Source organism: Vigna unguiculata, chromosome 11 (assembly GCF_037176805.1).
Source record: "Vigna unguiculata cultivar grain cowpea cultivar isolate G323 ecotype 2 chromosome 11, ASM3717680v1, whole genome shotgun sequence".
NCBI classification, from domain to species: Eukaryota; Viridiplantae; Streptophyta; class Magnoliopsida; order Fabales; family Fabaceae; genus Vigna; species Vigna unguiculata.
Window position 1 is genome coordinate 13,022,902 of NC_140802.1, and position 17,099 is coordinate 13,040,000.

Sequence of the window (17,099 nt, forward strand, 5' to 3'; positions counted from 1 at the left end):
ACCAACCAACCTACTCCAACGTGCAAGCCAAAGGCACTTTCAGGCCATTTCCACGTGAAGGGAGAGAAGCTTCAGCGTTCCATTCATACACGTGTGCATACCGCTACTACTAACATCTCCTGAATGGGCCTCACGTGCAGCCCAATTCTCTCATTTTCTGCACACCATGCGTGGTCTTATGCGAGAAACATCATTAAGTTCCGCTATCACGTATTGGGCCTCCAAACAGCCCAAACAGCGTTGCAACCATTGTGTAAGGATGCCACACACGAGGTTTTCTTTTTGCGCATCACATGTTCCTTCTGCACTGTGCAAGGGTTCTGGTTCACGCTGCTATTAGGGTTTCCTCTACCATCGCTTGCCGTCAACACAAGAACGCATCAACCTTGTCCCTCACTTTTCTGTTAGGGTTTGTTAGGGTCGTCCATACCTTCACGGATTACAGAAACCATAAGCTTCACGACGCCTTGCCGTTAGTAGTCTCTATATTTTTTTCTTTCCCTTCATCGCCGTTAGAACATTACATTTTTGTTAGACGGCAAGCATAGTTTTCTTCCGTTTATTTCACCGGTTGTCTTCATTTATAAAAGACAGGCCATTGTTTGTAATCTTCAACTTTGATGAATGAGATATCCGGTAGAGATCACTCCCACCGTTCATCAGCTCACCCAAACCCTAGATTAGGTTTTGGCCTATTAGGGTTTACCAAATCAGCGAGAAACCAGAGCGAACCAAGTCAAAACCTTCGTAATCGACCATTCCACTGCATTTCCCTTGCCTTCTGCGAGGATCAATCGGTAGAACACCGATTGGAAGAGGTTTTCCGGTGACTACCGCGACGGAGGATCCTCATCAAGTTTGTGTCTGACATCTCTTATTTGTTCTCCGTAGGAACAAGCCTGAATTTTTGACAATGTGTTGCATTAATGTAGAGTCACATTTAAGAACTTGTATTAGTTCTTTTTGGTGTTATTTGACCTTAGAATCACTCTTTATGTGATATAGGCCTTGTTTGTTTTTAGTCGTTTAGCCAAATACAACTTAGATTGATACTTTTTTTTACTTAACCTTGACTATTGGGATTGATTTTATATACCTTTCTTTGTTAACTATTGAGCTTGTTATGAACATTAGACTTGAAAAACCATGAATAAACCCAACTTGTGGGCGGTGAAAAGTTTGTGGTAGTGTATACTAACACTTAAATGTTGGGGAAAATGGGTTGGTTCAAGAAGCAGAAGAGCAAAAAGTTGAAACAGAGAAAATAGGAAAAAAAATACAATGGTTTGCATGAAGGGAAAAAGGAAATAATAAGAATGGGAAGAGTGGAAATCAGTATGAGAAAAATGCTTTGTTGAGTTAAACCCGCACCTTGATTTCACAAATTACCTAAAACAATTTCACCACTCACTTGTTGTTAAGCCTTGAATCCTTTTGCTCTTCCTTACCTCATACATGACCACGTTACAAGCGAAGACAAACGTCTTATCGATCTAGAGTGTTTTCTTTTTTGGGAAATTTGATGCTAACTATAAGTTTTTCAAGCTTATGAGATCATACTTGTTTTGCTGAGGGGAAAATTTTGCATAAAGACATTGAGTGAATGAGTGCAAAAGCTGAACTGTGAAGGTCATTTCTAGTTATGCTACTAATCTGAATTGCATATTTGGATAATCATGCATATTTGTGTCTGGTAGTCATTAGAGTTGTTGGTTAATTTCTCTTTGTGTTACATTTTAGTTTGCCCAAGAATGCAAAGGGCTTAAGAGCATGTTTGCTTCACATGATTTGCGGGCGTATATGAATTTTGTACAAAGATTTGTGGGATTTATCTGTATTCGTTTTGAAGGATTTGCAATGATATGGAAGTATGCATTTAGAGATGATTATCTCCCTTAAAAGAGATTTGGAGGACTTTAACTTTTACATATATAATTATTATTATATATTAAATAAACGATAATATATAAATAATTATATTATTTAATTAATAATATATAATAATTATTATAATAAATAATGATAATAATAAATAATAAAAATAATAATAAATAAATATAATAGTATATTAATTTTATCTATCATATCAATTTATTCATTCCAAATTTTTACAAATTTTACTCTCAAATTCACTCACTTCACTTCCAAATCTCTTAAAAGAAACAACTAAAATTCATCCACCCAAATTCACTCACTCTCTTTTAAATCCACTCTTTCAAGTAAACACACTCTAAGTGTGAGTTGTCGTTTTACTTTGTTAAGTGTTTTCTTTTAATTAGAATTTTAGTTTTATAGATTTGAAGTGGTAATGTTGGATGATAAAATTTTGTTTAATCGTTGTAATATTTTTTCTTGGTGTGTTTAGATTAATTTTTGGTCTAGTTCAGTTTATATTTTAGTGAATATTTCATTCTATTTCTTTTAGTTGGGTAGCTTTGAATAGTTAGTTTAGCATCTCTTAAATTTGATTTTTGTGTTGTAAAAACTTCAATTTTATGTTCGTATTAATGTGTCATGTACTAACTTTCTTTCTTACTTTGAATTCTTGTTATCATTAGGAAAACAAATGGAAGAAAGTTTATATTTCAGAAATCAATTGAAGGAAATAGGAAATCGGTTGAAGATCAAGGTTGGATTTAGAAAAAACGGTCAAAGTTGGACAAAGGTTGAAATAGATATATGATACTCACTATAAAAAATAGTGTAAGTTGTGACGTTTATTTTTGTATATTACTAATGATGAGTTCAAATTTTTGTTCTTATTTAATGCTTAAATTTGGAGATTTAATAGAATTTTTATGCTTAAGGATTGATTTAATCGGATTTGTGATTATTGGACTTATTGAGTTTGTACGTTAAAAATGGTGTACAAAGTGATTTTAGTTGCATAAAATACTATTGGATATTCTAAGGTTTGTTAATGCAACTGAAATTTAATTTACGTCATTAAAAGTGTGGATTTGTAAATGTTCTGAATTACAAGTTAAGTCCAAAATGAGTAAATTCTGAAAAGAAATAATTCAGAAGCTAAATGTACTCCCAATTTCTATTTTACACATTCTTACTTTAAGTGGATCACCCAAAAACCTATTCTCCACCCCTATTTTCTACTAAGTTACACCTCTCCTACCACCTAAACTTAACTCAACCACATCAAGCCATGTGGTAATCCTCCATTAATTAAACTAAATAAAGAGAATATTCAAACACTTAAAATTCACTCAACCAAATGTTAATATGTCATCGTCTTCAACGTTCTCCCAAACAACAAACCCTAACCTCGGTCTTCACCAAGTTTCTGCCAACACTACACTCCACCACCGTCAGCCATTAATGTCGGCAACCACAAGCTTGATCGAAGAGCTCCACACCGTCACCACCTCGCCGGAAAACGCAGCCACCACTAGCAGCACCACTCACCTGCAGCAAAATGACACTGATAACTCCATCCACTCAGGCCAGCACCGGCAACGAACAACCACAGCTCTAGAAGGCGAACTCGTCGCCATCGTTTCGCAACAGCAGCGGACTTAGCGCCCTCGCACACCACGAACCTCGCCTGGACCTGCACCTCACCTCGTATCTGCAACAGTTCATCACCATCACCATGGCAGTAGCCACCGTGAAACCTCCATGGCAACACGCAAGGCATCATCTCCACGAAACCACTAAACATGCAATAACGTTGCAACTAGATTTACGTCGTGCCAACAGCGAAGCCCGTGCCCGAATCAGAAATGTGAATGCACCTATGAGTCGCCACCTGCATCGTCCCACCGTCGACTACCGCAGCTACGTCACTAGAGAAGAAAAACAACCTTGGTGCATCACGAACCACCATTGATGGAGCTCCATCATGTCTCCAAAACGCATCTTCCACTACACCAGAACAGCCGTGAAACCTGAACCAGTTCAACCAGCGCAACTCAAGAACCAAATCTGCACCATTGACGCTTGCAGATCTGGACTTCAGATCTGCGCAAACCACGCTACCCCCGTCAAAACGAGAATCGAACAGCAGCAGCCATGGAAGCATCATGCACCTGAACGGATCAAAGATGAGATGCAGCACCTTCAAACCACAATGGATATGCAGCAGTTTTGAAACCTGCACATGTGTCAAGGCCGTGACACCTAGACGGATATCACTTGATAAAATAATTTTTATGTCAAATATGAAATTTAATAACTCATGGTTTCCAATCGCGAGAAAAATCTAGAACTTATACCGCAAAAGATATAAATAATTCTCACATGCCTTATTACAATCCATAATTCAAAAGACAAAACATACAAAATGTTTAAAAATAAGATATGAAGCAATTTCCCACAGTTAGCTTTGCTTCGTCACTATGTCTCACCATCCTCACCTGGATTCACATATGTTTTTGTGTGATAAATCACATGATCATCGCTAAACACAAACAAAAAGGTGAGCTGAAATAAATAATCATACATAAACAATCATCGCCAAACACAAATGTACCGCACGTAGCCGGTCCAACCAAATAATAATAAAGGATCACCTTATGTATACGCATGAAGTAGCCGACCTAAGCCAACCCAAGCCTAACCGACCTAAACCGTTAAGAAGAATAATCAGCCTAAGCCGATAGAAGAATAATAGTGGCCTAAGCCGCTAAAAGAGTAGACGGTCTAGACCGATCGCTCTAAGAAACTTAACGAAACCAAGGCACTTCTAAGATTCATCAAGCCCACAATAATCAAACTAAGGGCCTGGGCTAAGGCCTAGGCCCACCTACGAACCAAACAAGGGCCCAGCCCATGACATGGCCAGACATAATTAATAATCTATAAATATGCATAGACCCCATGAATTAAAGGTACACATTCATTACTTCCCTAATCACCAGATTTGACTTTTTGAGAGATTTCGCTGACTTGAGCTTTGGAGTCCCTTCTGCAGGTAACCCCTCTCGGGTTCAAACAGATCACACCAAGATACCCATAAGCGATATATATCAACCGGGAAGGAACCTACTGAGGAGATGGCGACCCAGAGTAAGGTAATACTTGTGTCTAACATACCTTCTTTGTTCTTTGCAGGAACAATTGGCACCCACCGTGGGGCACGAGGTAGTACTTTACCACCCGCTTTGTCCGAAAATGGTTTCTACCCGCAACAGAGCATGAGTTAACAAGCAAGTTGAAGCAGGCCCCCCAGGACCTACTGACATCACTCCGGATCTGGCCACCATCCTAGACGGTCAAGCCAAGATGCAACAGGAGCTGGCTGAATTGAAGAAGTGTAGTGCTGATGAGATGGAAGCACTACGACAGGAGAATTCTTGCCTAAGGCGAAAGATCAAAGCCGATTCCACTCAAAAGGGAAAGGCGAAAGAAGCATCTGATGCCGCAGGGTCCCTAGCTTTCCAGCCTACTGAAGAGGAAAGCGAGTACAATCCTACCCCGCACACCTTCACCACCACCCAACAAACTCCCACCGTCTTAACCCACCTTACTCACTTCCACTCCACCCTCCAAGGAAATACTGCGGCTCTCACCCCCGTCGCCACCCTGCACACCGAACACATCCCGCCTTGCAACATGCCCACCACCCTACACACCACTCATATCCCACCCTACAACCCTCACAACCTCCCTACTACCCATATCCCTCCTCATAACTTCACCTCCACTTTTCCCACCCTCGTCCACCATCTCATCCCTCCTCACCCACTCCCATCTCACGAACCCAGGCGCCGTCACCCTTTCACCGACTTCATCGCCAACACCCCCCTCTCCACCCAATAGGAACCCTTCACGCTGGAGCGTTACATTGGTGAAACCGACCCCGATGAACACCTCAAAGTCTACATCACCCACGTCGCTCTCTACACCTCCCATGATGCCGTTTTTTGTAAAGCCTTTCCTACCACCCTCAAGGGCCCTGCCCTCGAATGGTTTACCACCCTTCCGCCATACCCCAATGACAGCTTCGACACCCTCTCCCACATGTTTACAACTCACTTCGCCGCCAGCCGCCCGCATCAAACTACAACAATCTCACTACTCGGTGTCAAACAAGAAAGAGACGAGACGCTCCGGGCATTCATTGATCGTTTCAACAAGGCTGCCCTTCGCACACCACACCTTAACCAAGAAATGATACTTCAGTGCATGGCCCTATCTCTTCAACCCGGCCCCTTCGCCAAGAACATCTACCTGCACCCAGCTGCCTCCATGCACGAGTTGAAATTGCGTGCAGCCGATTACGTCCGTATAGAGGAAATGCAAACTCTCCATACAAAATTTTGCAACGATTACGCCCCATCTCCAACCAACCACAGTCAACAACCTCCCTACCCTGATCTGAGACCTCGGGAACCCCGACAACCCCACTTCACCATATACGGCCCTCTAAATGTTCCTAGATCCCGCATCCTTGATGAAGCCTTACAGGTTGACCTCATCCCACCACCACGCGAGACAACTACTCCCCCCAACGCGGACATGACTAAATATTGCCGCTATCATCGAAACCACGACCATACCATAGAGGAATGTAAAGCACTCTAAGATAAAATTGAAGAACTAGTTCGTGCTGGCCATTTTCGCCGCTTTGTCCGAAAAGATGACCACTCCTCTCGATCCCAGCACCCTCCTCGTTCTGACCACCGACGCCCTCCCCGCGACCCTCACCATGATAAATGCCCAAACCAACCCGCAAACCTTGACCCCCAACCAGCTCGCACCGATGTCACCCCCGCCGACCCTCCCCTACGCGTCATTATCAACACCATCTCTGGTGGTTTTGCTAGTGGAGGATCCACCTCCTCCGCCAGTAAGAGACACCTCCGCCATATCCAATCCATAAACCACATAACCAATTCTCATCACAGACGATGATTTTCAAGGCCTCGATCACTAACAAGATGACCCTATGGTCATCACCATTGAAATAGAAAAATACGCAGTTAAGAAAGTCCTCGTCGACCAAGGCAGCTCCATCGACATCCTCTATTGGGCTACGTACCAGAAACTTCAACTCCCAGACACTGCCATGGTCCCTTACGATGAACCGATTTATGGCGTTTTTGGGGAACAAGTTTCCACCCACGGCTACATCGACCTCCATACCATCTTTCGCAATGGCGCGCAAACAAAGACAATTCCTATCCGCTTCCTTATCGTCGACGCACCTACATCTTATAATGTCCTCCTTGGCTGACCTTCACTCAACACCCTTGGCGCTATTTTTTCCACAACTCATCTGGCCATAAAATTCCCCTCCCCATCTTGCGACATATTCACCATTCATGGCGACCAACGCCTCGCACGCGAATGCTACATGGTTAGCCTACGCCCACAGCTTCCCATCCTGCAAACCAATCATATTGAGCGACCACCCGACTCTGAGATCGCTTTGTCTGGTGATGATCTAGACCCCAGAGTGGGCTGGAATGTCCACCTTCAACCTGTTGAAGAAACCACCCCCTGGAGCTCCCTAATGGCCGCACCATCAAACTCTGTACTGGCTAGAATCTGAACAACGTGACATCATAACACCCACCCTAGTCGGCAACACAAACCTTTTTGCTTAGTCAGCCGCTGACTTACCTGGAGTTGACCCTCAAGTGGCATCCCACAAGTTATCCATTTACAAGGAGGCCCATTATGTCTCCCAGAAAAAATGCAAACTTGGCGAGGAACGACGCCTAGTGGCCAAAGTCGAGGCTGATAAGTTGTTAAGCACAGGGTTTATTGAAGAAGCCCACTATACCACTTGGCTCTCTAACGTGGTCCTCGTCAAGAAAGCCAACGGCAAGTGGCGAATGCGTGTTGATTGCATAGATCTTAACAAAGCCTGTCCCCGAGATGCCTACCCCTTACCCAATATTGACTGAGTTGTCGACGGCGCAGCCGGTAACAAGGTCCTTAGTTTTCTTGATGCATACTCCGGTTATAACCAAATCCCCATGGCCACATCCGACATGAATAAAACCGCCTTCATTACAGACGACGCTAACTACTTCTACAAGGTCATCGCATTTGGTCTTAAAAACGCAGGAGCAACCTACCAACGACTGATGGATAAAGTCTTCAGCCATTTAATGGGCAAATATGTCGAAGTATATGTTCACAACATGGTTGTCAAATCCCCAAGCCATCATCAGCATGCTCAAGACTTATCGGCTGTCTTCTTCGCGTTAAGGCAATACAACCTCCGCCTTAATCCCGACAAATGCGTTTTTAGTGTCGACCGTGGCAAATTCCTTGGATTCATGTTGACCCAGCGCGACATAGAGGCTAACCCTGAAAAGTGCAACGCAATCATTGAAATGCGAAGCCCCACCAGCATCAAAGAAGTACAATGCCTCATAGGCCGCCTCACGGCCATTTCCCACTTCCTTCCCAAACTAGCCGAACAAACCCAACCCATCATACAACTGCTCAAAAAATTCGTCAAGTTCACGTGGAATGATGATTGTGAACAAATATTCCAAAAACTAAAAACCACCCTCACCTCACCACCCATCCTCCATAAATCGGATACTCATCAACCCTTATTGGTCTATATCACTGCCACAGATAACACCGTAAGCATCGCGCTGGTTCAAGATGTCGGCGGCACCCAACATCCTGTTTACTTCGTCAGGAGAACCCTACAAGACCCCGAAACCAAGTACCAGATGGTGGAAAAGCTGGCCCTATCCCTAGTACACACAGCCCGCCACCTACGCCCATACTTCCAAAATCATAACTTCATCGTCAAAACCAACTACCCAATTCAGAAGATATTGCAGAAACCAGACCTTGCGGGGTGGATGTCGTCCTGGGCCGTTGAGTTATCCGAATTTAACATCCGCTACGAACCTCACAGCCCCATCAAAGCTAAATGCCTTCTAGACTTTGTGAACGATCTCCAACAAACTCCTGAAGAGGACTAATGGACACTTTATGTTAATGGTTCGTCAAACCCGAAGGGGGCAGGTGCTGGCATCGTGCTAGAAGGCCCCAACGATATCCTCATCGAAAAATCCCTCCACTTCGCCCTCAAGACATCTAACAACCAAGCTAAGTACGAAGCCATCCTCATCGGCTTATCCTTGGCCCACGAAGTTGGTGTCAAGTCGCTAATAATCTATAAATATGCATAGACCCCATGAATTAAAGGTACACATTCATTACTTCCCTAATCACCAGATTTGACTTTTTGAGAGATTTCGCTGACTTGAGCTTTGGAGTCCCTTCTGCAGGTAACTCCTCTCGGGTTCAAACAGATCACACCAAGATACCCATAAGCGATATATATCAACCGGGAAGGAACCTACTGAGGAGATGGCGACCCAGAGTAAGGTAATACTTGTGTCTAACATACCTTCTTTGTTCTTTGCAGGAACAATTGGCACCCACCGTGGGGCACGAGGTAGTACTTTACCACCCGCTTTGTCCGAAAATGGTTTCTACCCGCAACAGAGCATGAGTTAACAAGCAAGTTGAAGCAGGCCCCCCAGGACCTACTGACATCACTCCGGATCTGGCCACCATCCTAGACGGTCAAGCCAAGATGCAACAGGAGCTGGCTGAATTGAAGAAGTGTAGTGCTGATGAGCTTTGGAGTCCCTTCTGCAGGTAACTCCTCTCGGGTTCAAACAGATCACACCAAGATACCCATAAGCGATATATATCAACCGAGAAGGAACCTACTGAGGAGATTGCGGCCCAGAGTAAGATAATACTTGTGTCTGACATACCTTCTTTGTTCTCTGCAGGAACAACAATCAAAAAGGATAGGCTGAAAAAAACAATCATACATAAATAATGATAATAGCACCAAAACAAAGTATCTTGGCCATTTTCTTATTCATAGATTCCTTTGTACTATGCCACCCCAATCGCATCACCTATATGAGAAGGATACACACCCAACTTTGGTCTTAGGGATTATCATGCTTCCACAAACTTGCCCGCTCGTTGTCCAACACTATGAACGTCCCTACTCGTAGTCCAACTCTACGAATCTCCTTGCTCGTAGTCTAACTCTACGAACCTTCCCGCTCGTAGTCCAGCATGCATGAACAACTACTATGAACATCCCCACTCATAAGAGCCTCAAATGTGAGCACGGAACATACAAACATCCTCGCTCGTATCCCCACACAAGAGTATAACCAATACGGACCTCCCCGCCTGCATTAATCACGCATTTACAACTTCAATACGAACCTCCTGACTCGTAATTTAATCAAGCATATCCTAGGAAAAACCACCACAACCACCCATGCAAAACACTCATCAAAGAGCCCTTGTCCATGCACTATCGCCTGATGTAACCTAAGCGTCACCAGGAGAAACTATGCTTCAAACCGCTTGGCGGTCTCCACACGCCGCTAATCGCCACGCCTTTGGTTTGTGGGTATCGCCTGGCGGATCTAATGAGGACACCATAGGCCCATGGCTAGGCCCACAAGCTCCTAAAGATCCAAGCCCAATCAAAGGCCCAATAACAAGAGGCATGCTTAGAAGGATCCAAATGGGCTTACCTCAAGAGGACCAAATTCACTAAGGGCCTTACATGTTGTTTCATGGGCTAAAGAAGACATTAAAATATGATAGCACACATGATTGGAGCATTAGAATAGCTTTTATTTTTGGCCCACATGTTAGGCCATGTTCTAGAATAAAAATACTAAAGTACTTTGTGTTTAGTTTCAAAATTGGGCTAATGCAAGCCCAATTAAATGCATTTGGCCGAGAGGTGGTTGGGGAGAAAGGGTTGGTGTGCCTTTGGCTTCTTGGTGTGATGGAGCTTGGTGGAGACATGAAGCTCCAATTGCAGCGAAAATGATGGAAGAAGCATGGAAGAGTGGAAGACAAGTTTGTAGGCTCTTGCTTGCAATGGATAGGTGAAAGGGTGAGTGATTTAGAGGTAACTCTAGCTTAGGAAGGGGGCTAGAGGTAAAGAGAGTAAGCTCTCTAAAGATGACTCTCAAGTGGCAATAGTAAGGAGTGTTCTCAACTCAAAGTGTCTATTGCACAAAAATTCAAGAGTGAGTACAATACTGAAAAATTTAAGGCTTTTATACTCAAGCCATTACACATGAGGAATCTTGACCCTTGGATGAGAAGGAGAAAGTATCTTGGCCTTTGATGCTAGCTTGGAGAAGAAGGCTTGATCTTGGCCATTGGATGATGTCTTGGAAAAGCAGGAAGCATTCCTAACCCTTGGATGCTTTGGATCCATGAGGTGTAGGAAGAAGTGTTGACTTCCACTTAGTCCACCTTGGCTCTTTTGATAGCTCATGGCCATATCTCCTATTGGGCTTAGTCAAGCCCAATTTTATCAATTCAACTACTCATTATTTGACTTATTATTCTAGAAAGCAAAGCCTAAACAATGGACCAATATTATTGTTATTCTATTGCTTTTTGAGACACCTCTTCAAATCTTCATATCTTCTTTGGCCCATGTGAAGAGTATGAGAAGTCCATGTGGGTTTGGGCCATCTTGAATGAAGCCCAATTTGATCTTTTTTAGCATGCCCCTTGTTATTGGGCCTCTTGATGGGCTTGGGCTTGAAGGCGCATGATGGCCATGGATCGGGCCTTGAGCATGATTTGGGCCTAGGCGTTGCCCAAGCTATAAGCCTTGTTGGGATCACATCATGATGTATACAAGAAGAGTGTGACTTTGCCGCATGGCATTAGATCTCTTCCTCCTTTGCATCACACGACCCACATTTGTGCTTCTTCTTCAAGTTACATCTCCATTTCATTTCTCGATACATTTTCATTTCATTTGGCCAACCATGATTCCTATAAATGGGGCCATTCTACTTTTGTATTTGGTTACTTTGGATTGGTAATAGACTAAGTGTTGAGAGTACTCCACCTATTGCATCAAGAGTCACTTTGCTAGACTAGTTTCTACCAAGAACTCCTCTAGCCTCCTTCCCTAGAATAGATCTCTCTTATAGGTTTCCTTTCCATTTCACCTTCCTTGCATCAAGAGCCTCCAAACTTGAACCCACTCTTTCATTCCAACTCCATTTCCGCTGCAACCATGGCCTCTCTTCCCTCCAATTTCGTGCTCTAAGCTACATCAAGGGGTATCTAGAGCCACTCAAGCCATTGTTCATCATTTGTGTTGGTTTGAGTAAGGTTTACTTCCATATCTTGTGTTTTCTTTTGATTTTCGTATTGTTCATATTTTTTTTGTTTCTTCATGTTTCCTTCCTTTTCTACCGATTGTCATTGAGGCTACATGAATCTTGTTGATTAAAATTGTAGTACTCCTTGCTTCAATGGTGAATATGTGTTTTTAGGTTCCATTTTTTTGTTCCAACACTTGTTCTTTGATTCCTTGATTTTTTATCTTTTTAATTGGTGCATCTTTTAATTTTCAATTTATTATGTTGTGTTTTATCTTAAGTCATGTTTAAGCACTTTGTTTCATCTTAATTTTTGTTCATATTGTTAAATTCTGCACTGGCTTGATGAGAACTAAGTCCTACATCACACATTTGAACTATGAACTTCAAGTGATGCTTGTGGATGTGTAAGGCAAAGGTCTCATTGTTTTTCTCCCATTTCACCGATTGGATTATGCTTTTGAGTGTCCTAGATGTTCTTCTATGACTCATGCTTGATTCTAGATCATAATCAAGTTCATTCATCTTGGATTTCATAGAACATCTTAAAATTTCTGTGAACAACTCTGCTCCAGTCTGTTTTTTAGTTTTTACTGCATGCACATCTACTGTTTATGATTTATTCTGAACGCATGGATTGGTCAACATTTTTTCTAATTTTTGCCTCTTGAAGCTAAGAGATAGACAAAAATAACAAAAAAAAAGAATCACTCAAAAATGTTGAGTACAAAAAAGTTGAAAAATCTTTGAATCAGAGGCATAAAATCCCATTTGGCCTGGCAACTTCAGGATTTTCCAAATTTCTTGCGGTTTTTGGTGTGTTGGCAGCTTCTATAGTGCTCTTAGTTGTTATAATTGCTTGCTTAATTGTGTACTCCATATTACTTTGAGTTTGCCTTCAATAGAAGTGGATTTTATTTTCTCAATTTGGCACAAATTTGCAATGAGTATTGTTGTTGTTTATGAGCACTTTTACTTCTCTGTTTTTCAACTTTCTTCTTCAATTCTACAGCTATTCTAGGTTCATTTTGGTTGTGCTAGCCTTTATTTATTGTCTTAATTTCTTGCTTGTCATTTCTTGGCTCTCCTTTATGTCATGTTTCCTTTTACTTCATTTTGGTTTAGCTTCCTTAATTAGCTTTTCTTGCTTTCTTTCTTTGCTTAATTCAAGTTTGTTGGCCTTATGCTTTCTATGGTATTGTGGGGATTAAACTCTATGAATGATTTCTATTCTAGTGGTAGCATTTTAGGAGGTGGAGTTTAAGGTAAACATTAGTTTACTTGATTCTTGAGTGCTTCCTCCTTTTGCTTCCAAACATTGTGACTTTTGAGCCATTTTTCCTTGTGAGTGTGAGTGCTAACATTTTGGATTGGCATTGTTTTTCCTTGTTGTCTTTTTGGTGTAGGTTTGGGTGGCTGTTTTGCCTCCAACCATGACTTGTTTGTTGCTCTTTTTCTCTACAATTTGGTGTCTCATGGTGCTTTACAAGTGCCTCAATTGGTGGTGAACTTTGTGCATTAAAAAGGAGGCTAGAAGCCAAGCGTTTGGCTCTCGCATTGTGCATTATTGGTAGCACATTGGCATCACCTTTTGGATATTGCATTGTTTCTTGTTTAACTATCTTTTGTTCTTCTTTTTGTATCTTTTGGACACCATATTTAGTACCTTTGTGAAGCCCCTTTGTTTGTGAAAATTGCTTCTTTTGGAATCAAAATTTGACACTTTAAGTGGTATTGGGAGGCTTCATTTTGAGTACCAAATTAGTGCACCAAAGTTTCTTTATAGTTATTCATTGTAATTTTGGCCTACTTAGGTGTCTTGGGGAACCACAAGGTGTTCAATCTCATCTCCTAAGTAGAACCTTTCTTTCATATAGTGCAAACACTTTTAGTGGTGAGTGTGTTGAAAGTTCCAAGTGCTTTCTCACCTTGCCTTAGACCGCATAGTTTATATTCATATTTTCCCGTTGCATAGTGGCTTGAATTGTGAGACCAAAGTCTTTAATATTTTTGCCATTTAGGGATCCGTTTTTAATGTTAATCTTTTGTTTTCTTTGCGTCTTGTTTGTGTGCTTTGTGTTTAGTGCCTCAAGTGATTCTATTTACTTAGAACTTAGACATTTGTGTGCTTTTTGTAACTTTTACAAGTGTATCTTGGCAAGGATTGGCCTTGGTACTTAAGTAGTCTTAAAGACTCACCTTGCCTAACCTGTAGGTCCACTTGTGATTGATTTCATCTTCAACACTTTGTTACAGTTTTCTAAGTTCTTTCAATCACCATGAGCACTAGAAGATGCACTCGTGCTAGTGTGCTCTATCAACAACAATAGGAAAACCACCTTGGTCCTCACACTAGTGTTGATGATGAGGGTGATGATAACCCTCGTGCACTTCATCAACTCTCCAAAGAGGTCATACCCAACCGAATTAAAACATATTAAATGCAGTATATAAAAGTTGAACCAAGTCGTCTCTCAACGACCAATATTTTCGTCCAAAGCTTCAATTTCCAGATGAACACAACAATATAACACAGGGGGGGTTGGCAGATTTACGGATGTAACACACAATTGAAAACTTAAATGCAAATGTGTAAAAAATTATATAAAAACAGCGTTGATTCCTTGCTTCAAATGAAAATCCACCAATCACAGATTACCTACAAAAATGGTTCTATTAACTCTCATGAGACCCAAACTAATTACTAGGCGCAAATTAACTCAAACTCAAGTGCAATTAAGCAATGCACACATTCATGAATCTACTATAGTTCATTAAGCATGAACACACGACGATTCCACTCTGTAAATTAAACAAAAATGGAATGGTTTCTTCATTAAACCCAAATGCAAATTCAGAATGGAGATATTAACAAAACTCCACCGAACAAAACACTAATCTTAAGGTTTCAATTCATTATCTACAAAGAATCAACACGTAAATTTAGCTCCTCATGGAATTCGAATTAGGGTTCAACATAAATTGTGATTCAACCATTCAAATTGGTACAAAATGGTGCAGAAAACCTAAATTGGTATAAGAAACGAAAATGTTCAAGGAGAGAAAGGGGCAAGAACGAAAACAACCAACAAAAACAAAAATGCTTCAATATAAATGTTACCTAAGGCGTAGAAAACAAAAATCTCAACAATTAGTGTTGTCCACAACTCATAAAACGTGAGAAATAAATGGAAAACATGAAAAATCAACTTGTGCCTCCATGGGTCTCCTTCCAAAGCTTCAAAAACCTAAAATGGAGACTGGGGAAGATGATGCTGTTGAAAAACGAAAATCAGCCCCTCCTATACGTGGTCACATCGCCGAAGATTTACATATTTACAAAATTGTCATTATTGGGTGCAGAATTACAAAAATGCCACTATTGGGCCTTAAATGTCGGCCCTTTCACTTGACGTGGAAATGATGTGGAAACTCTCTTCATCTGAAGATTAATGTCCAAGCTCCAAAATTGCTTCACCCGAGTACCTAAAAATAATTAAACACGAAAATTAGGCCAAATAATGTGTAATTAACCCAAATTCGGAATAGTGGCCCAATAAGGCCCAACAGATGAAAATACACTAAAGATAAAAAATTAAGCACTGAACAATTGTCAAATGGGTACACAAAGGCTAGTGGAATGGAGAAAAATAATGACTTATCATTCTCGTGCACTTCATCAACTCTCCAAAGAGGTTCAAGACCTCAAAACTCAAATAGATGCCATGCAAGTCAATATACATTTCTTAATTGAGCAATTTATGGCATCCAAAAATAATCAACGTGTTTCTCCTAGACCTTCTCGTCCTCCCTCTAGGCATGAGCATGAACATGTTGATTAGGACGAGGATTTTGAATGCCCTCATGAGAGACAATCGCCTTATAAAAGAAGGCAAATGCACCCTCCTTCTCTCAAGGAAGTTAGGATAGACTTGCCTCCCTTTCATGGCAAAGATAATGTTGAAACATATCTTGATTGGGTGGCAAAAGTTTATCAACTTTTTGACAGCCACATGATAGAAGAAGATAGACGTTTCTCTTTGGCTATCCTTAGCTTTCAAGGCCATGCCCTTAATTGGTGGACTTCCTTACTCCTTTAAAAGAGAAGAAAAGGGAAACCCGAGATTACCTATTGGTTTAATCTCAAAGCAGCCCCTCGAGTTTATGTTGCCGAAGCTATCTTGAAGCCCTTTCTTTCACATGCACGCCATGTTCCTTCATATTACAAAAGGGAGCTTATGGATAAACTCTAAAGGCTCCAACAAAGATCAATGACTATAGAGGGATATAGGCAAAAGATGGAATTGTATATTCTAAGGGCAGGGATTGAAGAAGAAGAGGATTTAACTGTTGCTAGGTTCTTAAGTGGTATCAATTACAATATAGGATGTACTACACCTAGGCGGCTTAGCTTGATTGTAGCCATGAAATCCGTCTACATAACTCCCAAGGATGCAAATAATCACCATATATATGCTGAGCCAATAAAAGTAACCGGCCTAAGCCGTTAAAATATCAATCGGCCTAAGCCGCTAAAGAGTAACCGACCTAAGCCGGTAACTTAAGAAAATCGAACGAGAACTTGATAAATCCAAAACACTACCAACCAAGACCCTAGGGCCCACAATAACCAAACTATGGGGCCTAGGCTTGGCTTAGGCCCATCTACGGCCCAATAAAAAGCCCAGCCCATGACGTGGCATGACATAATTAATAATCTATAAATATGCATGGACCCCACAAATTAAAGGTACGCATTCATTAATCCCTTAATCACAAGATTTGACTTTCTGAGAATTCTTTGCTGACTTGAGCTTTAGAGTCTTCTCCGTAGGTAACCCCTCTCGGGTCCAAACAAGTCCAAACCGAGATACCAACAAATAGCATATGCCAGCCGGGAGGAAACCTACTGAGGAGATTGTATCTGACATCCCTTATTTGTTCTCTGCAAGAACATAAGAGATAGAGTTGAATTGCTCCCAT

General features: G+C 41.5%; 1 long non-coding RNA gene across 1 annotated transcript; it reads left to right on the top strand.

Moving 5' to 3' along the window:
- The first annotated feature begins 222 nt into the window (after window positions 1-222).
- LOC114169152 (uncharacterized) lies at window positions 223-2,762 on the top strand. The gene is made up of 2 exons (XR_003600834.2): window positions 223-856; window positions 2,559-2,762. It is a non-coding gene; the product is annotated as an uncharacterized LOC114169152 (long non-coding RNA).
- The last annotated feature ends 14,337 nt before the right edge of the window (window positions 2,763-17,099 follow it).